Source organism: Entelurus aequoreus, linkage group LG01, assembly GCF_033978785.1.
Source record: "Entelurus aequoreus isolate RoL-2023_Sb linkage group LG01, RoL_Eaeq_v1.1, whole genome shotgun sequence".
Lineage (NCBI taxonomy): Eukaryota > Metazoa > Chordata > Actinopteri > Syngnathiformes > Syngnathidae > Entelurus > Entelurus aequoreus.
The window spans coordinates 69851568-69878153 of NC_084731.1; the positions used below are offsets into that span (position 1 = coordinate 69851568).

At 41.6% G+C, this 26586-nt stretch overlaps 1 protein-coding gene across 1 annotated transcript in view; it reads left to right on the forward strand.

Moving 5' to 3' along the window:
• tafa5l (TAFA chemokine like family member 5, like) overlaps positions 1-26586 on the forward strand; it is a 123998-nt gene that overhangs the window by 1042 nt on the left and 96370 nt on the right. The gene's annotated exons all lie outside the window — the stretch shown is intronic.

A 26586-nucleotide genomic window follows, 5' to 3' on the forward strand; every position in this document is an offset into this window, starting at 1 on the left:
TGACAAGACAAACTACGTTCGATGACATGACGGACCACCTTGAATTACATGGCGGGTCACGTTAAATGATACTTTAAATTATTTGAATGACATTGCGGGCCTCTTTTTAATGACATGGTGGGCCACTTTCAATGATATGGCTAGCCACTTTAAATGATGTGGCAGTCCACTAAAATGACATGACAAAACAGATTTGATGACATGACGGACCACGTTGACTGACATGGGATGGCCACTTTAAATGATGCTTTAAATGATACTTTAAATGACATGGCGGGCCACTTTAAATGATGTGGCGGTCCACTAGAATGACATTACAAACCACATTCGATGACATGACGGGCCACTTTAAATGATGTGACAAGCCACTTTAAATTATGTGAAAAGCCACGTTAAATGACATGGCCAGCCATTTTAAATGATGTGGTGGGCCAAAATCAATGACATGGCAAGCCACTTTAAATGATGTGACGGTCCACTAGAATGACATGTAAACCAGATTTGATGACATGACGGACGACATTGACTGACATTGGAGGCCACTTTTAAATGGCATGGCGGGCCACTTTAAATGATGTGGCGGGCCACGAGAATGACAAGACAAACTACATTCGATGACATGACGGACCACATTAAATTACATGGCGGGCCAATTTAAATGATGCGACAAGCCACTTAAATGACAGGGCTAGAAACTTTAAATGAGGTGGTGGGCCACATTGAATGACAAGACAAACTACATTCGATGACATGACGGACCACCTTGAATTACATGGCGGGCCACTAGAATGACATTTGGCTTCAGACAGGGTTGTCCCAACTTTTTCCACTGAAAATCAAAGCTATAAATATTTTTTCCAACGCTAGATCAACTTCCAATCTACTTGTTGATACAAACTTTTTTATTTATTTCATGTTTCATGGCCTTTTTGTTTAAAAACAAAACAACCCTCTTTTATGGCAAAAACACAAAATAAGCAATTGTACTGTTCAACGATTAAATCTTAAGATCAGTTTCAGATTTAATACATCCACTTGTAAAGAACATAATGTCATGGCTGTCTTGAGTTTCCAATCATTTCTACAACTCTTATTTTTTGTGATAGAGTGATTGGAGCACATACTTGTTGGTCACAAAAAATATTCATGAAGTTTGCTTCTTTTATGAATTTATTATGGGTCTACTGAAAATGTGAGCAAATCTGCTGGGTCAAAAGTATACATACAGCAATGTTAATATTTGCTTACATGTCCCTTGGCAAGTTTCACTGCAATAAGGCACTTTTATAGCCATCCACAAGCTTCTGCTTGGATTTTTGACCACTCCTCTTGACAAAATTGGTGCAGTTCAGCTAAATGTGTTGGTTTTCTGACATGGACTTGTTTCTTCAGCATTGTCCACACGTTTAAGTCAGGACTTTGGGAAGGCCATTCTAAAACCTTAATTCTAGCCTGATTTAGCCATTCCTTTAACACTTTTGACATGTGTTTGGGGTCATTCTCCTGTTGGAACACACAACTGCGCCCAAGACCCAACCTCTGGGCTGATGAATTTGGAGGTAATCCTCCTTTTTCATTGTCTTATATATATATATTTAATTTCTATTTTGTTCTGTGTTAACATTGAATTTGATGCATTATTATTTTTGGCCGTTAGAAAATTAGCTGTGTGCCACAAATGCCCCCCCGGGCCGCACTTTGCACACCTTTGACTTAAGATATGACAATCTTAACTCTTTATGTCAAGCAGTGTTGGGTTTTCCTTTGAAACTTTCTCATGCACTCCAAATGATTACGCACTGGCACACACGGCGTCCTCCCGCTGTTTTTATGAGGTCGTCTGCAGCGACGCTTCTTGGGCTGAAACGCAGCTTGTTTGAATTCTGGCTTCAGTGCCTTTTGGAGCAACTTGTAATTTCATCCTGCCCAACGTCCCGTGATCCCTTCCTGAATAAAACATCTTCTGCCGCAATTACACTCTACGCCTGACAGCGAGGAGAAAGCAAAATTATGTTTTATTCTGCACTTCATTACTCGCTGTCCTCTCACAATTCACTTTCACCTCCTTGAGACCTTCGAAAAATGCCTCCCTCTTTAGGACCAGCCTTTCTAGATATATAAAGATGTGTATTTACAACATCTGGGTCACAGAGCATTATATGCATTATATGCAAAATGCCCGGAGTTCTCTGCACAAAAACAATCCACGTCTTTACAGAGGGAATGCACAACGAACCTGAGCTAGCTAACGTTAGCTTTGTATTAGCTAATGCTAATGTATCCAGTTAATCTGAAAGACCGTGCTAGCTGCTTATTTTATTGTATCAATACAGTGTCATGACCTTGTCCCGATGTAAATACTGATCTCTTATTAGGCTGCAGTGCCCTCTGCTGGTTGTTCAGGGAAGTGTGTAGGTCACATTTATTTGTGCATCTGGTTTGTGGGAGGAATGTCTCATCGACACAAAAGCAAAAATAGATCCACATATGCAAATTCAATACAAATACAAATACAAAATCAAGCATATTTATATTCAAATCTCAAAAATATATTTACAAATACATGTTTATTTATACAAATTCTTGACTTATTTGTATGTTACATTTTTATATTTATAAATTTGATTTGTATATATTTTCAAATCTCAAAAATATATTTACAAATACGCGTTTATTTATACAAATTATTTATTTATTTGTATATCACATTTGTATTTGTATTTGTATATTTATTAATATATGCATATGTATTGATATCATATTGATATATATAAGTTGATGTGAGACAATTTTACTTCCATAGTTAATGGCCACTATAGTCTTAGTAGCGTAGTGTATTTGTTCATCTTATGGGCACATGTGGGACGCGGGTTGTCTTACGTCAGCACCGGAAGTCGTAAAATCATCTGTCCACATGGCGGGATTTTTCGGGGATGAATAAGGAAGTCCTTCTTTAGCTGCCGTCTTGTTTTATCATATATTGCTGCCTTTGCACCTGTCAATGGTTACTTTTGTATGCACATTAAATCAACAAAAATTCCTGACTTTGGAGCAATGTTCACAAACTCTAGTATTTGGCTCTCCATTAGATGCAATGTTATTGGGACCATGATTTATGTCATCATTTGTTCAAACCTCCTCATATGGAAGCTACTTTTCCTTCTTGATGTTTCAAGAAGGCTACAAATACAAGAACACACACACACACACACACACACACACACACACACACACACACACACACACACATGCGATCTTGTTGGAGATGTTGAACAATAAATTCAGAGATTAGATCTTTTAATGAAGCTGTGGTCAGCAGCGTATTTACACAGGTAAGGGGTCCATCCATCCATTTTCTACCGCTTATTCCCTTCGGGGTCGCGGGGGGTGCTGGAGCCTATCTCAGCTACAATCGGGCGGAAGGCGGGTTTAACCCTCGACAAGTCGCCACGTCATCGCAGGGCCAACACAGATAGACGGACAACATTCACACTCACATTCACACACTAGGGCCAATTTAGTGTTGCCAATCAACCTATCCCCAGGTGCATGTTTTTGGAGGAGGGAGGAAGCCGGAGTACCCGGAAGGAACCCACGCAGTCACAGGGAGGACATGCAAACTCCACACAGAAAGATCCCGAGCCCAGGATTGAACTCAGGACTACACAGGACCTTCGTATTGTGAGGCAGATGCACTAACCTCTCTGCCACCGTGCTGCGCCAGGTAAGGGGTCTATAACGCAATTACACCCTTTTTAAGGGGGGCTACTGTCATGTCTGTTGATCATGTTTTTGTTTGGCTATGTTCTGTTTGGGTTTTGGACTCTGTTTAGTTCCTGTTTGTGCACTCTTGTTTGTTTTGTTTCCATGACAACTTATTAGTTTCACCTGTTTCATGTTTTGGACTCGCGCACCTGGTGCCAATCATGTCTTTGTTATTTAAGCCTGTCAGTTTCTGTTGGTCGTCCTGGCGACATTGCTTCTGTTACCCTCTACTACCCATGCTACTCATGTTACCCTTGAGATCATAGTTCATGCTGTTCGTTCTGGTCACAGTAAGTGTTATTTGTTCATGTCCATAGTTTTGCCTTTGTGCTAGTCCTTGTTTTTATTAGCCAAGTTTGTACTTCCGCCTTGTGCGCGCTTTTTGTTCCTTTTTTTTATAGTAAAATTAAATAATTTATTTACCTCCAAGCCATGTCCGATCCAACTTCTCTTGCATCTTGGGAAAACAAACCTCCCATAGTCCACGTCGTTACAGAATGTCGCCAGCAGTAAAAAGTTTTCCCGCAAGAAATTTGGACGAGTTGGACGAGGGAGCGTGGGAGGTCCTCTGCGCCATGGAGGCGGAAACGCTGCGCTATTCCTCCGTGGAGCGCAGAGATCTAATGTGGGGGCTAAATGGAAAACTGGTGCCATTAAGTTCCGTGCGGCCCGACAACGTTGGCGCGTCGCCCCAGCCACGAAAGCGCCGTCCAAGATGAAGGTCGCCAGGAAAGGCTTCCGCGTGTGGACAGGACACGCCGCTCCCGCAGGCTCCTCCCCCTCCGGGCGGAAACAGGCTGCTTCCTGCCCGGCTGCTCCAGGATGACGGCACAGACCTGGATTTTTTTTTCTCAATTCTTTTTCTTTTGTTCACCCACCTCCTACCAAAAACTCAAAGTCCATGATTAAACAATACCAAGACATGTTCTTAGATATCAGAGCTAGTCAGTCCACGTCACCTGTCGAATTTCATGACCGGCCCACATCACAAAATGTTTATTTTTTTTTGCCCACTCAATTCCAGGTGGGAAAAAATAAAAGACAATTTGGACAATTTAGAGGGGAGGATTCTGCCCCCCTCCTGACCTCCCTCCACCCACCCCTAAAAACTGTTCCAGACCGCGGGGAGCGCGTCTGGTATCCGCTCCTTGAGGGGGGGAGGGGGTGGGTGGGCTAGGGCTGGGAATTGTTCAAGTGGGGTGGCTCAGCATCACCATGCCAAGCCACAGCCTCCAGCCCGGCCGCCGCCACCGGTCTTTCAGCCTGCTAAGCCGCAACCTCTGGCCCGGCCGCCACCACCGGTCTTTCGGCCTGCCAAGCCGCAACCCCCAGCTAGGCCACCTCCGCCGAAGCCAAAGCCACGGCTAGCACCACGGCTAGCTGCTCCACGGCTAGCTACACGCCAAGCGCCAAGGCTAGCACCAGCGCCAAGGCTAGCACCAGCTCCAAGGCTAGCACCAGTAGCAGCACCACGGCTAGCACCACGGCTAGCTCCATGCCCAACTCCAAAGCTAGCAACATGCCAAGCTCCACCACGCCAAGCTCCACGGCAGGTTCCTGTACCTGCACCACGGCAGGTTCCTGTACCTGCACCACGGCAGGTTCCTGTACCTGCACAACGGCAGGTTCCTGTACCTGCACCACGGCAGGTTCCTGTACTTGCACCACGCCAGGCTCCGGCACCTGCACCACGCCAGGCTCCGGCACCTGCACCATGCCAGGTTCCGGCACCTGCTCCACGGCAAGCTCCGGCACCTGCTCCATGGCAAGCTCCGGTACCTGCTCCACACCGCCAAGCGCCGCCCGTAGCAGCTTCACGCCGGCAAGCGCCGAGCCAAGCATCAAGCCAAGCACCAAGCCAAGCACCACCAAGCCAAGCACCACCACGCCAAGCACCACCACGCCAAGACCCACCACGCCAAGCTAGCCGGCTGCCACGACGAGGACACGTGCATCCACGCCTGCCAAGACGATGACGCGCCCACCTCCTCGTCGGCCACAGATGTGGTCATTTCCTGGGCGTCCGCCACGCCAAGTGCGTCCACCTTCTCGTTGGCCACGGATGTGGCCGTTCCCGGGTCGCCCACCTCATGAGGTGCAGCGGCGTTCTAAGCGTCGCCGCCACCTAACTCTGCCCCGGTGGATACGGGGACACTTGGGCTGACGACCCACCGCCAAGTCCCCCTCCCGCCCTCTCATGACTCTTGATCATTGTTTTGTTGGACATCTGGTATCTGTCCTCAAGGGGGGAATACTGTCATGTCTGTTGATCATGTTTTTGTTTGGCTATGTTCTGTTTGGGTTTTGGACTCTTTTTAGTTCCTGTTTGTGCACTCTTGTTTGTTTTGTTTCCATGACAACTTATTAGTTTCACCTGTTTCACGTTTTGGACTCGCGCACCTGGTGCCAATCATGTCATTGTTATTTAAGCCTGTCAGTTTCTGTTGGTCGTCCTGGCAACATTGCTTCTGTAACCCTCTACTACCCATGCTACTCATGTTACCCTTGAGATCATAGTTCATGCTGTTTGTTCTGGTCACAGTAAGTATTATTTGTTCATATACATAGTTTTGCCTTTGTGCTAGTCCTTGTTTTCATTAGCCAAGTTTGTACTTCCGCCTTGTGCGCGCTTTTTGTTCCTTTTTTTATAGTAAAATTAAATAATGTATTTACCTCCAAGCCATGTCCGATCCAACTTCTCTTGCATCTTGGGAAAACAAACCTCCCATAGTCCACGTCGTGACAGCTACAGCATAAGTACACCATTTAAGGGGGGCTACAGCATAATTACACCTTTTAAGGGAAGCTAGAGCATAATTACACCATTTAAGGGAGGCTAGAGCATAATTACACCATTTAAGGGGGGCTACAGCATAACTACACCATTGAAGGGGGGCTACAGCATAACTACACAATTGAAGGGGGGCTACAGCATAATTGCACCATTTGAGAGGGGCTACAACATAATTACACCATTTAAGGGGGGCTACAGCATAACCACACCTTTGAAGGGGGGCTACAGCATAACTACACCATTTAAGGGGGGCTACAACATAATTACACAATTTAAGGGAGGCTAGAGCATAATTACACCATTTAAGGGAGGCTAGAACATAACTACACCATTTAAGGGGGGCTACAGCATAACTACACCATTGAAGGAGGCTACAGCATAACTACACCATTGAAGGAGGCTACAGCATAATTACACCATTTAAGGGGGGCTAAAACATAATTACACCATTTAAGGGGGGCTACAGCATAACTACACCATTGAAGGGGGGCTACAGCATAATTACACCATTTAAGGGGGGCTACAACATAATTACACAATTTAAGGGGGGCTACAACATAATTACACCATTTAAGGGAGGCTAGAGCATAATTACACCATATAAGGGAGGCTACAGCATAACTACACCATTGAAGGGGGCTACAGCATAATTACACCATTTAAGGGGGGCTACAGCATAATTACACCATTTAAGGGAGGCTAGAGCATAATTACACCATTTCAGGGGGGCTACAGCATAACCACACCTTTGAAGGGGGGCTACAGCATAACTACACCATTTAAGGGGGGCTACAACATAATTACACAATTTAAGGGAGGCTAGAGCATAATTACACCATTTAAGGGAGGCTAGAACATAACTACACCATTTAAGGGGGGCTACAGCATAACTACACCATTGAAGGGGGCTACAGCATAATTACACCATTTAAGGGGGGCTACAACATAATTACACCATTTAAGGGGGGCTACAGCATAACTACACCATTGAAGGGGGGCTACAGCATAATTACACCATTTAAGGGGGGCTACAACATAATTACACAATTTAAGGGGGGCTACAACATAATTACACCATTTAAGGGGAGCTACAGCATAACTACACAATTGACGGGGGGCTACAGCATAATTACAACATTTAAGGGAGGCTACAGCATAATTACACCATTTAAGGGGGGCTACAGCATAATTACACCATTGAAAGGAGGCTACAGCATAATTACACAATTTAAGGGGGGGGGCTACAGTATAATTACACCATTAAGGGGGGCTACAGCATAATTACACCATTTAAGGGGGTCTACAGCATCAATACACCATGTACAGGGTTTGGGGGCGCCATTGGCGGCGTCCCTGAGGGGCAGCAAAAGGCGTAGAGACGACAAAGTGAAAAATGAAGTGTAAAATGCGTTTCTAATTTACAGCCCAGCATTCAAATTTTCAAACACACTCGTGTTGGCGTAGAGAGATCTTTTTTTTTTTACTGTGCTTGTTTTCATGTGGGAGCGTCTTTACGCTACTAAATTGTTGAATAAATGTGTGTGAATTCCACTCAGAGTAAATACTGTGTGAACTCCACTCAGAGTAAATACTGTGTGAACTCCACTCAGAGTAAACACTGTGTGAACTCCACTCAGAGTAAATAGAGCGCAGCTTCTTGGCTACCTCAGCGTTGATCACATGGAAGTTCATGTCTGCTGTTTGAAAGATTTCGAAAGATCTTTGTTCGAAGTCCAATATCACAATTTACACTTCATGTGTTGAAAGTTTGTTAGACTTTTACATGGTTTAAAAAGTTTATTGGATAGCAGGAATATGACAGGTGATGATTTTTCCAGTAAACCAGTTCACACAATCTGCTTCTCGGATCTTAATACGGTTTTGTTTCACACTTTTGGTTGGGTTTGGTAAACGGTAAATAATTATTAATTAGTTGTGGTTCTTGCAAAAATATCTGATAAAAGACAAATGAAATATATATAAATAATATCTCACATCAATTTTAAACTGATTTCACATTGATTTTACAGGAATTTTACATCAATCTTACATTGGTTGACATTGATTTTACTTTGATCTTACACTGATTTTATATTGATTTTACAATGTCTTACATTGATTTTACATTGTTCATGCATTGATTTTACATTGCTCTTACTTTAATTTTGTATTGATTTTACAATGCCTTACATAGATTTTACATTATTATTACATTGATTTTACATCAATTGTACATCGATCTTACATTACATAGATTTTATATTGCTCTCACACTGATTTGACAATGTCTTACATACATTTTACATTGATCTTACATTGATCTTTTATCAATCTTACATTGATTTTACTCCAATTTTACATTCATCTTACATTGATTTGATATTGATTTTACTCTGATCTTACATTGATTTTACACTAATCTTACATTGATCTTACATCATCTTACACTGATTGTAATTCTACATTTATCTTACATGAATTTACACTGATCCTGAATTGATTCTACACTGATCTTACATTGATTTTATATTCATTATACATTGATCTTACACTGACCTTACAATTATTTAAAACTAATCTTACATTGATTTTACTTGAATCTTACAGCAATCTTGCATCTATCTTACATTGATTATACCTTAATTTTATATTTATCTTACATTAATTTTACATGATTTTTACATTGATCCTACATCAATCTTACATTTACATTGCTCTTACATAAAACTTAAATTGATCTGACACTGATTTTGTATTGATTTTACAATGTCTTACATAGATTTCACATTGATCCTTTATTAGTCTTATATTGATTCTACATCAATTTTACATTGATTTTACATTCATCTTACATTGATTTGATATTGATTTTACACTTCTTCTTTCGTATGAGACAGATAGGCGATGTCGCTCAGCCGCTGCAGCCAGCTCACTGTGTCAGGGCTCAGATTATCGCGGTCCAGATCATTGAGTGGGGCACTCGTGGATGATGTGGTGGGCGGTCGGTTCCTCGGCTCCGCATTGGCAGGCTGCTGTTGGGCGCAGACACCAGCGGTGCATGTTGTCGTTGTATTTGGGTTGACTGAGAGTTGAGGGGGTCGGGGGGTCTCCTGCCAGCTGGTTCTCCATGCTTCAAGTGTGTTGAGGGTAGGAGGGGCGACTCTCCAGGGGCCCAGGCTTAGACTGAATATATATATATATATATATATATATATATATATATATATATATATATATATATATATATATATATATATATATATATACATACAGGACTGTCTCAGAAAATTAGAATATTGTGATAAAGTTCTTTATTTTTTGTAATACAATTAAAAAAAAAAAAGTCATACATTCTGGATTCATTACACATCAACTGAAATATTGCAAGCCTTTTATTATTTTAATATTGCTGATTATGGCATACAGCTTAAGAAAACTCAAAAATCCCATCCCAAAAAATTTGAATATTTCCTCAGACCAAGTAAAAAAAAAAGATTTATAACAGCAAAACAAAATCAAACATTTGAAAATGTCAATTAATGCACTCAGTACTTGGTTGGGAATCCTTTTGCACGGATTACTGCATCAATGCGGCGTGGCATGGAGGCAATCAGCCTGTGGCATTGCTGAGGTGTTATGGATGCCCAGGATGCTTCAATGGCGGCCTTTAACTCATTTGCATTATTGGGTCTGGTGTCTTTCAGCTTCTTCTTCACACTACCCCACAAATTCTCTATGGGGTTCAGGTCAGGTGAGTTGGCAGGCCAATCGAGGACATTAATGCCATGGTCAGTACACCAGTCACTGGTGGTTTTGGCACTATGGGCAGGTGCCAGATCATGCTGGATCATGCTCCATAGAGCTTTTCAACAGATGGAAGCATGTAGTGCTCTAAAATCTCTAGAAGCGTCTGACTTGGGCTATGGAAAAGAAGGACTGGACAGTTGCAGAGTGGTCCAGAGTCCTGTTTTCAGACGAAAGCAAGTTTTGTATTTCATTTGGAAGTCAAGGCGCTAGAGTCTGGAGGAAGTCTGGAGAGGAGCAAAATCCAAGTTGCTTGAAATCCAGTGTGAAGTTCCCACAGTCAGCAATGGTTTGGGGAGCCATGTCAGCTGCTGGTGTTGGTCCACTGTGTTTCATCAATTCCAGAGTCAATGCAACTGTGTACCAGGAGATTTTAGAGCACTACATGCTTCCATCTGTTGAAAAGCTCTATGGAGATGATGATTTCATTTTCCAGCATGATCTGGCACCTGCCCACAGGTTTGTCCATTGGTTTGTTGGGTTTGGGTAGTGCAATGATTGTTGCCCTTTCGCCAGATCTTGGGTATTGCTAGCCTTTTGAGGCAGGAAGAATAAAACTCTTTGAGTCAGTTCTGACATTTTTGGCTGCCTCTTCGCCGGGTTCAGCATGCAGGTATACATTGTAGTGTGTGTCACACTCCTCGTCCCATTTGGGTATATACTGACGGCGGAAGCCGCGAGGGATGGCCTTCTTTGCTGCCCTGATGGTGAGTTTGCTGAAGGCTGATTAGGCAAGGTCGGGGTTGGAGGGGGATGGAGGGGGATGGAGGGGGAAGGTTGTCCACCAGGTTTGAGAATTGGTTCCATCCAGCCTTGCGGAAGTTTCACCTCTTCACTGGCTTGGTAGATATTGGTTCAATTGGGTTGTCTGGAGTGATGAGTGATGGCCTGTGCTGGGACCTGAGAAAGAGTTCCAGAATAGTGCGGTGGGGTGAGGGGCCATTGAGTTTTGCAAATGCAAGGTCGGGGTTTGTGGTGGTGTTCCATCTTCCGGAGTGGTAGCTGTCTGGTTGCTTGGGGTCATACGAGAGTTGGACACCGGACACTGAGGCCCAATCCTCGAGTACTGCTCCATCTGGGTTTGTTGAGCTGTAGACCCAGGTAGTGCTGCGGCAGTTGAAGTCGCCAGCGTAGATGCAGGGCAAGTCAAAGGCTATATGTCTGTGAGGAGCCGGGTTGTAGGGGGCTTGTATACATTGATGATGGACACGCCTTCGATTTTGGTAGCTGTCCATTCCACTGCGGAGTTTTGAGGGGAGGTAGCAATCGCTCTCCACCTTGCAGGGCTCCTAACAAAGGTGGCTATCCCATGGATGTCCCTTTCCGTAAAGGCGGCCAAGGGGAAACCAGGAATTTTGAGTCGGGAGCTTTCACTCATGTGGGTTTATTGAAGGAGCAGGGTGGTAGGATTTTGGGCTTGTATTAAATGCTCGATGATCGATGTCTTGGTCTTGGTGAGGCCTTCCACATTCAGGTGTAGCACAGTGATGCCGTCCCGTATGACATCTTGTGACGTGTTCTGGGTGGGCTCCAGGCTGCATACTGTGGATGTGTGACTAATGCAGTGAGTTGGAAGTTTAGGCTGTAGGTGTCGCTGTTGCTGCTGTCTCTGGTTGTTGTCGTTCGCATGACGAATCAGTTTCCGGGGCTCACCACGAGGAGGTCGACAACTTGAACCCCGAGTTTACATTACACTAAGAAGGTTTTACATTGATCTTACATCAATCTTACATTGATTTTCAAATTAATTTTACATCAATCTTATGTTGATTTTACATTAATCTTACACTGATTGTAATTGATTTTACATTTATCTGACATGAATTTACACTGATCTTACATTGGTTCTACACTGATTATACATTGATCTTACACTGACCTTAGATTTTAAACTAATCTTACATTGATTTTACATTAATCTTACATCAGTCTTGCACCTATCTTACATTGATTCTACACTGATCTTACATTGATTGTATATTTATTATACATTGATCTTACACTGATCTTTCATTGATTTTACATTGATTCTACACTGATCTTACATTGATTTTAAGCTAATCTTACATTGATTTTACATTAATTTTAAAATAATCTTACATTGATTTTACATGAATCTTACGTGAATCTAACATCTATCTTACATTGATCTTACATTAATTTTAAGCTAATCTTACATTGATTTTAAATGAATCTTACATGAATCTTGAATCTATCTTACATTGATCTTACATTAATTTTACATCGGTCTTACATTGATCTCACATTGATCTTACATTGATCTTACATTGATCTTGCATTGATCTTGCAGCTGTCACACATTAATTTTACATTCGTGATGTCGTTCACAACAACACAAGCAGGTGAGATGTGTTGCTGGTGTATGTGCTGTCCTGGCTAGCATTAGTTTCGTAGTTTGTTGGCGGACTTAGTCTGTGTTTGAAGAAGTCTCGGACACATGATTTCCGAAGACAAAACATTCATTTTCTTCACTAGGAAGACTTCAAAACATTGTGGTCTAGATTTGAATGAAAGTGCACATTCCTGGATTTGTTATAATTGTTCCCTGTTTTGGGTCCACTTGCTTTACGACCGAGTGGAGCATAATGACAAAGACTTTTGGACTAAGTCATTGACTCGCCATATTACGCTATTGGAGCTGGTGATGTGCTCTACTGCCTCCTGCAGGACTGTAGTGGAACGTGAAGATTTTTTTTAAAACAAATGACAGGCTTGAATTGTTCTGCCTTGGTTGGGGTCTGGCAAATTTCTAGAGAGGTTTCCACTGCCTAAGTGAGGTGTTTGGGGTCCATTTTGAAGAGCATTTCAGTTTTATGGCTCGATAAATCACGATAAATACGTGACTGCCAGAACATAATTTCCATAAAGTGTCCCACCTCAGTCCACCTCGAGAGACGCCGTTTTTGTCCTCTCTGTAGTTCATCTGTCAGGCCAGCCAGGACAGGAAATCAAAGCGCGGCAGCCCTGTCAGTGCACGGCAAGCACCCAGCACCCGTCACGATGAATGGCTTGTCAGCTGCTTGCCGCGCCGCCAATTTATGCAACCATAAATTTGTAAATGTCTGGATTCTCTCTCCGGTCTTCACTCCCAGTGCGAGCCTGAGCTGATTGCCGTCCTTCGTAGCTTTAATGCTGGGCGGGTGATTTGTTGCAAGCTTTGGCTTTCTTTTCTTTTTTAGAGCACATTAATCAAGGCAGTGGACAAACAGTTGGTGTCTGCTGCAGGCCTCATCCAAGCTAAAGAAACACTGCTGCTTCAAAACCATGCATACGTCCATACATTGATGGAGTAGCATATTTTTAAAGGTGTTTTTAGAGGTGCACAAAAATATCTATTCACATCGAAATCCTGACTCTTATTAATCCTGATTCTAAATTCAGTCATAATTTTCAAAAATCGTAAAAAAAAATAAAAAAAATAAAAAGTTTTCTAAAAATACGTTTTTATGCCATCTCCATGCAACCAGAAGGAGCTTTTTTAACCTTTGACCTGTTTGTTTTATTATAATTATTATACCAAATAATACCGTTGTATATTGGTCGATCGTGTCACTCTCCCAGGACAGAGTGACTGTCTGCTGCGTGATGAGACAAGAAGACACCAAGAGGAATCGTTGAACAAAACACTTTATTTGTTTCAGCGAGCCTCAGACAGGAACTGCAGTTTCCCTGAGAAGAAATGGGCCAAATCTCTTCTGATGTCCTGTTGGACAACTTCTTTAATACCTTTTTACAAAAAGACCCTTACTCTTTGTGGTTCCAGCCTTGGTGCCGGTCAGTCTGGCCAATTAATCTTTCCTTGAAATTATTCCTCTAATCAGTTTGAGTCGAGGGACCTCCGACCCCTATCCTCGACTCCTATCTGTGGGGCTTCCTACCAGATATTGCTAATGTCTTTATTATCCCTCCTAAGATCCAACTGCTGCTATCCCTTAAGTCCCCAATGTCCTGGGGGCAAAGCCCCCCTCTCTGGACGAGCTGTGATGGACATGGGCACTTTTGACCTTAGTAGAATAATCCTCTAAAGGATTCTGTGACCAAATACAAATACATGCTACTTCCAATCATATAAGAAAATTGTCCATGATATAATTAACTTTGATACATTGCAAAAATTGGTTTGAATCGAGAATCGTGTTGGATCGAGAATCAATTCTGAATCGAATCGTCACCCCAGGAATTGGAATCTGATCGAAACGTTAGGTGTCTAAAGAATCACACTCCTAATAGATACTTTGAAATAGCGTCATTAAATATATTTTCATCAAAGATTCTAAATTGTTGTTGATGAATGTTTCTTAAAACAACCACGTGTTCATCGAACACTTGAAACTGTCTTCAATGTTCAAAATGGTCTTATTTGTTGACCAAAACTTGCTTGGTTTACAAACGTTAGCATTGTTGAAAACACTCTCGAGTGAGTTTATCACAGAAGAGTAAATTATTCTCAGTGTTTTACAAAAAAATGAATCACAAAACCTCCCATTTTTTCCAAGGTTTGCATAAATACGTACGCAAATTTACCGGAGCCACAGAATTGTCGGTGTACCAAAAGGTGTACGTTAAGTTCACTAATGTTAGCGCTATTGAAGAGTAACAAAATCTCGTACGTCAGTAGTAGTAATAGTTAAAAAAGTTAAAGTACCAATGATTGTCACACACACACTAGGTGTGGCGAAATAATTTTCTGCATTTGACCCATCACCCGTGATCACCCCCTGGGAGGTGAGGGGAGCAGTGAGCAGCAGAGGTGGCCCTGCCCGGGAATCATTTTTGGTGATTTAACCCCTAATTCCAACCCTTGATGCTGAGTGTCAAGCAGGGAGGTAACAAGTCCCATTTTTAGTCTCTTCCTGTTCACAAATTCTCGTTCAGTGAGTTGGGTTTTATGAAAAATCCATAAGGTCTTAAGTGTTGGCTAAAACTTGTAAGTTAAGTTGACTCCGAGTTTATGGAAACTAGACTCAAATTGTCTTTGTTGTTTAGAAATAAGCAAAATCACAAAAAGCCTCAAAGTTGTCTAAAATGTTTACAAAAAGTCACATGTAAGATTCACTAAACACTCCAAATGTACAAAAACTGGTACAGTCTTTATTGACAACAGAGTTGTTCTAAAAGTTTCGAAAAATGCATTCAGGAAAGACCGAACACTGTCTTAATTGTATCCACAAACATTTACAGTATAAGTTCACTGAACACTCGTCAACAATGTTTACAAAAGCACACACAGTCAGTGACCCTTCAAAACAGTCAAAATCCTCTTCAGTAGGTAAAAGTTCCCTAAGGACTCTAAACTGTCTTTAGATTTACGAATATGTTAACATAAATTCCCCGATGTTTCAAAACCGTGCTAAAGGTTGACAAAAAAAACCAACAACTCACTATGTAAAGTTTACTACTGAGGACTCAAAATTGTCTTTACTAAAACTTGTCGGTTGGATATAATAAAGAATAAGTGATCCTAAATGCCTCTAAAACCACGTATGCTAAGTTCAGTAAACACCCACAATAGTATGAAACGTACAGTAGGACCACTGAAGAGTCGAAATTGTCTCTGCAAAAACCAGTGGCGGGCCCACCTAGACCTTCACCCATGTCCTACTTAGTCCCACTTCCAGTGATGGGCAAGCTTCTTGGAAAATGTAGTAAGCTAAGCTACAAGTGACTCTCCATTAAAGGCCTACTGAAATGAATTTTTTAAAATTTAAACGGGATAGCAGATCCATTCTATGTGTCATACTTGATCATTTCGCGATATTGCCATATTTTTGCTGAAAGGATTTAGTAGAGAACAACGAGTGAAGGACTACAGTGCAGTGCAGGACGTATCTTTTTTCACTCTGACCGTAACTTAGGTACAAGGGTTCATTGGATTCCACACTTTCTCCCTTTTCTATTGTGGATCACGGATTTGTATTTTAAACCACCTCGGATACTATATCCTCTTGAAAATGAGAGTCAGGGACGCGAAATGGACATTCACAGTGACTTTTATCTCCACTTAGCAACGGGACCTCACAGAGCTATGATAAAAACATTAGCGCTCCACCTACGCCAGCCCTCATCTGCTCATCAACACCCGTGCTCACCAGCGTTCCAGCGATCGACGGAAGGACAAAGGACTTCACCCGATCATCCGTGCGGTCGGCGGCTAGCGTCGGCTAAAGCGTCTGCTATCCAAGTCAAAGTCCTCCTGGTTGTGTTGCTACAGCCAGCCGCTAATACACCGATCCCACCTACAAATTTCTTCTTTGCAGTCTTCATTGTTCATTAAACAAATTGCAAAAGATTCACCAACACCGATGTCCAGAATACTGTGGAATTTTGAGATGAAAACAGAGCTTTTTTGTATTGGATTCAATGGGGTACCAATACTTCCGTTTCAACGATTGACGTCTCGTGCATACGTCATCATACATTGACGTTTTCAACCGGAAGTTTAGCGGGAAATATAAAATTGCACTTTATAAGTTAACCCGGCCGTATTGGCATGTGTTGCAATGTTAAGATTTCATCATTGATATATAAACTATCAGACTGCGTGGTCGGTAGTAGTGGGTTTCAGTAGGCCTTTAAATGTAGCTAAGGTACAGGGGAAGCTATCCCCAGAGAATTGTTGCAAGCTACACTACAAGCTATACATCAAAAGTAGCTAGCTACATCAAAGCTACATTTAACAACATTTCTATCTATGGGCCCACATGTATAATATCAATGTTCATGTAACTGTACAAATATTACTATTAATTATCTGTCATTTAGCTGGGGACACACTACAACTTCCTCTAGGGGTCTCCACACACCACTCTATGTATTTATTTTACAAATCCCGTTTCCATATGAGTTGGGAAATTGTGTTAGATGTAAATATAAACGGAATAAAATGATTTGCAAATCATTTTTAACCCATATTCAGTTGAATATGCTACAAAGACAACATATTTGATGTTCAAACTGATAAACTTTTTTTTTTGTGCAAATAATCATTAACTTTAGAATTTGATACCAGCAACACGTGACAAAGAAGTTGGGAAAGGTGGCAATAAATACTGATAAAGTTGAGGAATGCTCATCAAACACTTATTTGGAACATCCCACAGGTGAACAGGCAAATTGGGAACAGGTGGGTGCCGTGATTGGGTATAAAAGTAGATTCCATGAAATGCTCAGTCATTCACAAACAAGGATGGGGCGAGGGTCACCACTTTGTCAACAAATGCGTGAGCAAATTGTCGAGCAGTTAAAGAAAAACCTTTCTCAACCAGCTATTGCAAGGAATTTAGGGATTTCACCATCTACGGTCCGTAATATCATCAAAGGGTTCAGATAATCTGGAGAAATCACTGCACGTAAGCAGCTAAGCCCGTGACCTTCGATCCCTCAGGCTGTACTGCATCAACAAGCGACATCAGTGTGTAAAGGATATCACCACAAGGGCTCAGGAACACTTCAGAAACCCACTGTCAGTAACTACAGTTGGTCGCTACATCTGTAAGTGAAAGTTAAAACTCTCCTATGCAGGGCGAAAACCGTTTATCAACAACACCCAGAAACGCCGTCGGCTTTGCTGGGCCTGAGCTCATCTAAAATGGACTGATACAAAGTGGAAAAGTGTTCTGTGGTCTGACGAGTCCACATTTCAAATTGTTTTTTGGAAACTGTGGACGTCGTGTCCTCCAGACCAAAGAGGAAAAGAACCATCCGGATTGTTATAGACGCAAAGTTGAAAAGCCAGCATGTGTGATGGTATGGGGGTGTATTAGTGCCCAAGACATGGGTTACTTACACATCTGTGAAGGCGCCATTAATTTTTTTAAATTATTTTTTTTAATTTTTTTTGAAGGCGCCATTAATGCTGAAAGGTACATACAGGTTTTGGGGCAACATGTTGCCATCCAAGCAACGTTACCATGGACGCCCCTGCTTATTTCAGCAAGACAATGCCAAGCCACGTGTTACATCAACGTGGCTTCATAGTAAAAGAGTGCGGGTACTAGACTGGCCTGCCTGTATTCCAGACCTGTCTCCCATTGAAAATGTGTGGCGCATTATGAAGCCTAAAATACCACAACGGAGACCCCTGGACTGTTGAACAACTTAAGCTGTACATCAAGCAAGAATGGGAAATAATTCCACCTGAGAAGCTTAAAAAATGTGTTTCCTCAGTTCCCAAACATTTACTGAGTGTTGTTAAAAGGAAAGGCCGAGTAACACAGTGGTGAACATGCCCTTTCCCAACTACTTTGGCACATGTTGCAGCCATGAAATTTTAAGTTAATTATTATTTGCAAAAAAAAAAAAGTTTATGAGTTTGAACATCAAATATCTTGTCTTTGTAGTGCATTCAACTGAATATGGGTTGAAAAAGATTTGCAAATCATTGTATTCCGTTTATATTTACATCTAACACAATTTCCCAACTCATATGGAAACAGGGTTTGTAGTTGGCCTTTTATTTTCTCTACCTACAGTAAAAAAAACAATATCTATCTATATCTTGACAAAAAACAATGACTTGTGTTGTTTGGTAACAGTTGGTAATGTTATGTGCAGTAAAACTTTTCATGAAGTCACCTTAATGCGGGTTCCTACATTTGTGTTCCACGTCTTAGATGAAGAGAGCAGTTATGATTTTGGTTTACAGAGTAAACTACTAAAAACTAAGGTTTTGGACATTGTTTTCTCTAAACGCATACATTTGTCTAAATATGGCAAGAACATGAGAAGTTCAGTCACCCAAGAGAGACTCGGAGTAGAGTCGCTGCTCCTTCGCTTGGAAAGGAGCCAGCTTAGGTGGTTCGGGCATCTCGTGCGCATGCCTCACGAGCGTCTCCCTACGGAGGTCCTCGTTGCACGTCCCACTGAGAGGAGGCCCCGGGGCAGGTCAAGGACCAGATGGGGGGATTAAATCTCCTCCCTGGCCTGGGAACGCTTCGGGATTCCCCAGGAGGAAGTTGCTAATGTTGCTCTGGACAGGGAAGTCCGGGGGTGTCTGCTGGAGCTGTTGTGCCCGCGACCCGATTCCGGATAAGCAGTTAAAAATGGATGGATGGACACGCATTATTGTGGGTTTCCTGGACATCATTTTTATCACTAAAGGGCACAATCTAATCTGCGGGAGAGAATTTCTCTCACATTTTAGGTATGTTTTTTTTTTAAAGGTCAGCTTGAAGCATCACTTTGTCTCCGACTCCCTCGTCATGTGACATGAGTGTCTGTTATGATTTTGTTTACTAGTTTCGATGACCCGCCTTATCTTGCCTCTGATTGGCCAGTCCGTAATGTTTGGCCCTAACCTTAGCCAATTGTGACTCATCATACCAACACCAACCAATCATCATGGATGTTCTCATTCATCCAGGTCATTGTACTTTCTCCATATTTTGCCTGGATTCGCAGTCCACTTTCTCTCTTTGTAGTTTTGATGTAAGCTACTTCGCTACATGGCTCTAAAAGTAGCTAAGCTACAGGGAAAGCTACTTGTTAAAAAAGTAGCTAAGCTACCGCCAAGCTACTGAAAAATGTAGTTAAACTACATAGCTTAGCTACATGTAGCTTGCTATTGCCCATCACTGACAGAAACACACTGGAGTATTGAATCACCTCAACAGTGGACAAAACAGGCTATCTTTCTGCGCATTCAAAATCAATAAACCCACGTCAGCAATTAAAACATATCATACATGGTACTGTCGAAATTTAAATCATTGTAAAAAACATATTAAACGTGAAGAAATAAAATATTTGAACTCACAAGTTATACGACGCCGTATAAGCCAGTGGTACCGCTCTTAGTCGGTTGATTCGAGTGAAAGTGGCGGGAATTTCACCGCCGGGACAGTTTAGCTAGCTTCCGGGGTCGCCCGACCTCGTCTCACAAGATGTCGTTTCTCTTTAAATATCCTTCTTGAAAATGAAATATCCTTCTTGAAAATGGTCTTGCAAGTATATATCTGCCAGCTACTCAACATTTTGTTCTTTGTGAGTTAAAAAAGTAAGTACTGCTGATTTCTCTGCCACTGCGAGCCGGTGCCACTTCCTGCTTTCGAAAATGACGACTGATTGGATACTCACTTGGGCGTGACAAGTGAGTATCCAATCACAGTCACGTTAACACCAGGCTACCCAGATGGGCTACTGTCAACAACTCGTGATCTGATTGGCTATCACAGTTGTCTATCAACTGAATGTCCCCACAGCCACCGCATGTTGGCGTCACAAGCTAACTGAATTCCGTCCATTCATTCATTTTCCTCCGCTTATCCGAGGTCGGGTCGCGGGGGAAGCAGCCTAAGTAGAGAAGCCCAGACTTCCCTCTCCCCAGCCACTTCGTCCAGCTCCTCCCAGGCCATCCCGAGGCGTTCCCAGGCCAGCCGGGAGACATAGTCTTCCCAACGTGTCCTGGGTCTTCCCCATGGCCTCCTACCAGTCGGATGTGCCCGAAACACCTTTCTAGGGAGGCGTTCGGGTGGCATCCTGACCAGATGCCCGAACCACCTCATCTGGATCCTCTCCATGTGGAGGAACAGTGGCTTTACTTTGAGCTCCTCCAGGATGACAGAGCTTCTCACCCTATCTCTAAGGGAGAGCTCCGCCACCCAGTGGAGGAAACCAATTTAAGCCGCTTGTACCCGTGATCTTGTCCTTTCGGTCATAACCCAAAGCTCATGACCATAGGTGAGGATGGGAACGTAGATCGACCGGTAAATTGAGAGCTTTGCCTTCCGGCTCAGCTCATTCTTTACCACAACGGATCGATACAGCGTCCGCATTACTGAAGACGCCGCACCGATCCGCCTGTCGGTCTCACGATCCACTCTTCCCTCATTCGTGGACAAGATTCCCAGGTACTTGAACTCCTCCACATGGGGCAAGATCTCCTCCCCAACCCAGAGAACTACAACTACTACAACTACAACTACTAGCTGAATTCTGATTGGATAAAAGTAACGTAAACACAAGCAACACTGGAGCCTAATATGACATGAAGAGAATATGATGAATACTTACTTGGAAAGTAAATTAAAAATAAACTTCAGTTATTTGTTTAAGATGATTTATGTTAGGCCAGCTGGCGGCACACCCCTGACAAAAACCCACATGTGAAGTTCACTGAAAAATCTAAATGGTGTTCAGTTTTACAGAAACTTGTATTGTCGGTTTATCGAAAGCTAATTTAGCCTAAATGTTTTTACTCTATGTACCCTGACGACTGAAAATAGTTACGAAAAATATTCGCTTCAGGAAAACTTACGAAAAAGTTTACTGTACAGCAGACCTGGGCACAATACGGCCCGCGGGCCACATGCGGCCCACATGCAGCCCATTAAGATTTTCCATCCGGCCCGCCAGTGTCACATCGAGGTAGCATCTTACTGCGGGGTCGTTCTCCCAAGATGCAGACAAACAACTTTGAACGAAAGCGTGAAGGTAGGAATAAGAGTTATTGTCATAAATCCTACACATTACAGAAAGAAAGGAAACAAACAAAAGGGAAGCGTGCCGATCGCAAGAGAAGCTAAGGAACAAAACTTAGCACAGGAATCGAGAAACAGGCATAAACCACAGAAAATAACGAAGCCAGACTGAGCGTGGCGAGGAACGTGAATAAATAGCTCTCTGATTAGTGCTCGGCAGCAGGTGAGCATGCCGAACACTAACCAGAGGCAGGTGAAACCAAACAGTACCCATGGTAACCAAAAATAAACCCAGGGGTGCACAAAACAGGAACTGAGGGAGTCCAAAACTAACAGAACATGACTAAACAACAAATGATCCGGGCCACGGATCATGACAGCCAGACGTTCCACATCATTTTTTTTTTAGACCTTTAACATCAGAACTGTATTTGCCATTATGATGTGCAGTGCTGTTTTTAAATGACCGGAAGTATAGAAAGATTTCAATGGTCGAAATAAAGTTAAAAGTACCAATGATTGTCACACACACACAAGGTGTGGCGAAATTATTCTCTGCATTTTGACCCATCACCCTCGAACACCCCCTGGGACGTGAAGGGAGCAGTGAGCAGCAGCGGTGGCCGCGCCCGGGTATCATTTTTGGTGATTTAACCCCCAATTCCAACCCTTGATGCTGAGTGCCAAGCAGGGAGGTAATGGCTCCCATTTTTGTAGTCTTTGGTATGACTCGGCCGGGGTTTGAACTCACAACCCACCGATCTCAGGGCGCACACTCTAACTACAAGGCCACTGAGTAGGCGCATCTGCGAATAGGAGTTATTACTGTAATCTAAGTCACAGCAGCTCAGACCAGGAACAAAGCAGAGTGGGCGGGGTTTGTTTTCAGAGCAGCCAGCCCCAAACACATGTGTCAGGAACAGATGCGGAAGCAAATTTTTTACGACAAATTTCTGCGTAAAAGTGATAATCTATCATATTGTAGGTGTTTATTACCCTTGTTTGTTTGTTACTTTTTCGTTGTGTTTTGCTTGATTGTAAAAGATACACAACTATGGAGGAGCTGGTCTGAGAAGTAAAATATGTGCATATGTTATTAATATTCAGTGTTTTATTGTTCATATTTAATATTGTAAATCCCACTGTCTTTATTTTCATGTACATTTCGGGCGTCCCATTCAGTAAAAAAAATTCCATTCCATTTTTTTGAGGTGGTTTGTCATAACGTTTTTAGAATTCTATCGGACATTGTGACTTTTGGTATTAGTGTTCCTGAAAAAAAGGGAGCCGAACACACATACTGCACAGCAGATTTTTACAGCTAGATGTGTATATGTCATTTATACACGCATACACATTGGACCCCCAGACACATTTTTTTCTCTCCATGTGGCCCTGGCCCCCGAGTCAAAATATTTGCTCAGCTCTGCTGTACAGTGTTTTACAAAAAACAGATTGTTTGGTTCATCCAAGACAAAATCGTCTCAAAATCGTTTCAAATTGTCATTCTTAATGTTTACGAAAGCATTTGAGTTTGTGTTATTGAAGAACCGTCGTTACAGTTTTAAGGAAATACCGTAAAAAAAGACATCCTACATGTGACGCACAGTATTAGTTGCATGCAAATATAAACATAAATTAACGTTGTTGCCCTAGGGGAAACTGGACAACACAAGGCACACTGACAAAGCTTAACCTATTGTTACTATAACAATCTACAAGGTTAATATAGTTGGCTTCTCTTTCTTCCCCTCCATTTATCTGCTCTCTTTTGTATTTCAAGTTATCATTACATATATGTATTGATGCATTTGAACAATTGTATTTTTGATGATAGAGGTAATTATTGTTTTTATTAATTATCAATTGTACTATTTCTATTGTTATTTGTATTGCTCCATTTTTAGTGTAATAATGCTCATTGTCATTTCTGTATTAATATTTATTTCAATAACTGCTTCTTTGCTATCACTTTTACCCTCATATTTGTACATATCCTATTTGCTGATGTTGTTCTGTTGTGTTTGCTGTTGTCTGTTTTATCCCCCTCTTGTCCCCGCAATTTCCCCCTCTATCTTCCTTTTCTTCTCTTGCTATCCCCTCCTGCCCCGGCCCGGCTGCACAAAATGATAATATAAATACATTTAGTCAAAATACAAATAAGGCAACACAAGAAGTATCCCACACTTCTCTTTTGTAAAGTAAATGTGTACAGCCAATATGGGCATCTACCATCTACATCAAAAATATGATTTGTCTGAGTAGCTGGACAGGACAAAAAATAAATAAATAAATAAATAAATAAAAAGTTGTATGCAAATAGAGTATTTACAAGAATATTCCTGCATTATGCTGTCATTTGGCCCCGCCCACATGAGTGACATGCTGTTGTATTCAGACACTATTCCACCGCTGACAATCAATCTACGGCGTTATCTCGCTGTCGCTGGCAATGTCGCCGCATGTCTCACAGTGTAAGAGATATGACGGTCTCGCTAAAATGGGAAGCGACTCACTGGACCTTCAACAAATCAGAGCCAAGGCGTTCAATCGTCTAGATTTACGGCTGTGTCTCAAAAAATGTCTTCTACAGCTTACTAAAAATAATAACTTCTTCCTTGGCTCATGTTTGAAAGACAGAGAGAAAGGTGTGTTTTATATTCAAACCAGGTGATAAACACATGGCACCAAACCACTTTTCTTCTTGTCACTCACACTCACAGAGAGACCTTCTGGGCGGGAGAATTTAAGATGCTAACTACAAGATGTTGTAATGCTGATCAATGAAGTGGAGTCATCAATTTCTCTGATATTGACACATAATTTTTATTAAAATAAATATATGTATAACAGTTTTTAAAAGCATTCCTTAAAAAACGTCCTATATTTGGGGTTTTAGAGTTATTTAGCAATATGTTTATCATTGTAGTTGTAGTTTTCATGTTTAAAATAAAATGAATCGTTTTTGTCTTAAAAGGATTTTCCACAAAACATGTCTTGAATAGGATTTTTTTTAATACTCAGGCCATTACAGTTAATTAACAATATGTCTGTTATTGTAGTTGTAGTTTTCATGATTAAATTAAGATAAATCGTTTTTGTCTTTTAAAGATTTTCCACAAAGCAGGTCTTGTGTCGTCCCATATCCAGGGTTGTCTTTTATTTGGGTCAGCACAGTAAATTAAGTTTGCATGTCGTTTTGTCATTGATTTTGTTGACCCCCCGCGACCCCAAAAGGAACAAGCGGTAGAAAATGGATGGATGGATGTCTTTAAAAATATAGTATACACAGATGTGTCAAAGTATCCATATACATTTTGGTACCGGCACCAAAATGTGTATACCGTATTTTTCGGACTATAAGTCGCAGTTTTTTTTCATAGTTTGGCCGGGGGGTGAGACTTATACTCAGGAGCGACTTATGTGTGAAATTATTAACACATTACCGTAAAATATCAAATAATATTATTTAGCTCATTCACGTAAGAGACTAGACGTATAAGATTTAATCGGATTTAGCGATTAGGAGTGACAGATTGTTTGGTAAACGTATAGCATGTTCTATATGTTATAGTTATTTGAATGACTCTTACCATAATATGTTACGTTAACATACCAGGCACGTTCTCAGTTGGTTATTTATGCCTCATATAACGTACACTTATTCAGCCTGTTGTTCACTATTCTTTATTTATTTTAAATTGCCTTTCAAATGTCTATTCTTGGTGTTGGATTTTATCAAATACATTTCCCCAAAAAATTTGACTTATACTCGAGTGCGACTTATATGTTTTTTCCCTTCTTTATTATGCATTTTTGAAAGGTGCGGCTTATACTCCGGAGCGACTTATACTCCGGAGCGACTTGTACTCCGAAAAATACGGTATATATGGTCCCTAGTGTGTGAATGTGAGTGTGAATGTTGTCTGTCTATCTGTGTATACATGTATATATATACACATTTTGGTACCGGTGCCAGTACCAAAATGTATATGGATACTTTGATACTTTTCACAATAAAGGGAACTACAAAAAATGTCAGTATTGGACATTTCCTATTGCACTAATAGAACAATTTTAGAAGGTTAAAATATAAATTAAAGCAGTGTATTTCAACCACATACAGTCTGGTGTGCCGTGGGAGATTATCTAATTTCACCTAATTGGGTTAAAAATATTTTTTTGCAAACCAGTATATATATATATATAGTTATAATCCGCAAATATGCCGTTCTTGAGTGTCTGTGCTGTCTAGAGCAAGTGTAATCAGTAGGTGGCAGCCTGTAGCTAATTGCTTTGTAGATGTCGGAAACAGCGGGAGGCAGTGTGCAGGTAAAAAGGTATCTAATGCTTAAAACAAAAATAAACAAAAGGCGAGTACCGCTAAGAAAAGGCAATGAAGCTTAGGGATGGCAATGCAAAACAAAACTAAAACTGAACTGGCTGCAAAGTAAACAAAAACAGAATGCTGGACGACAGCAAAGACTTACTGTGGAGCAAAGACGCGTCCACAAAGTACATCCGAACATGACAATCAACACATGTCCACACAAAGACGGATAGCGTCCGCATAACTTAAATAGTCTTGATTGCGAAAACAAAGCAGGTGCGGGGAATAGCATTCAAGGAAGACATGAAACTGCTACAGAAAAATACCAACAAAAGAGGAAAAGCCACCAAAATAGGAGCGCAAGAAAAGAACTAAAACACTACACACAGGAAAACGCCAAAAAAATGTGACAGGTGGTGACAGTACACCTACTTTGAGACAAGAGCTATATTGAT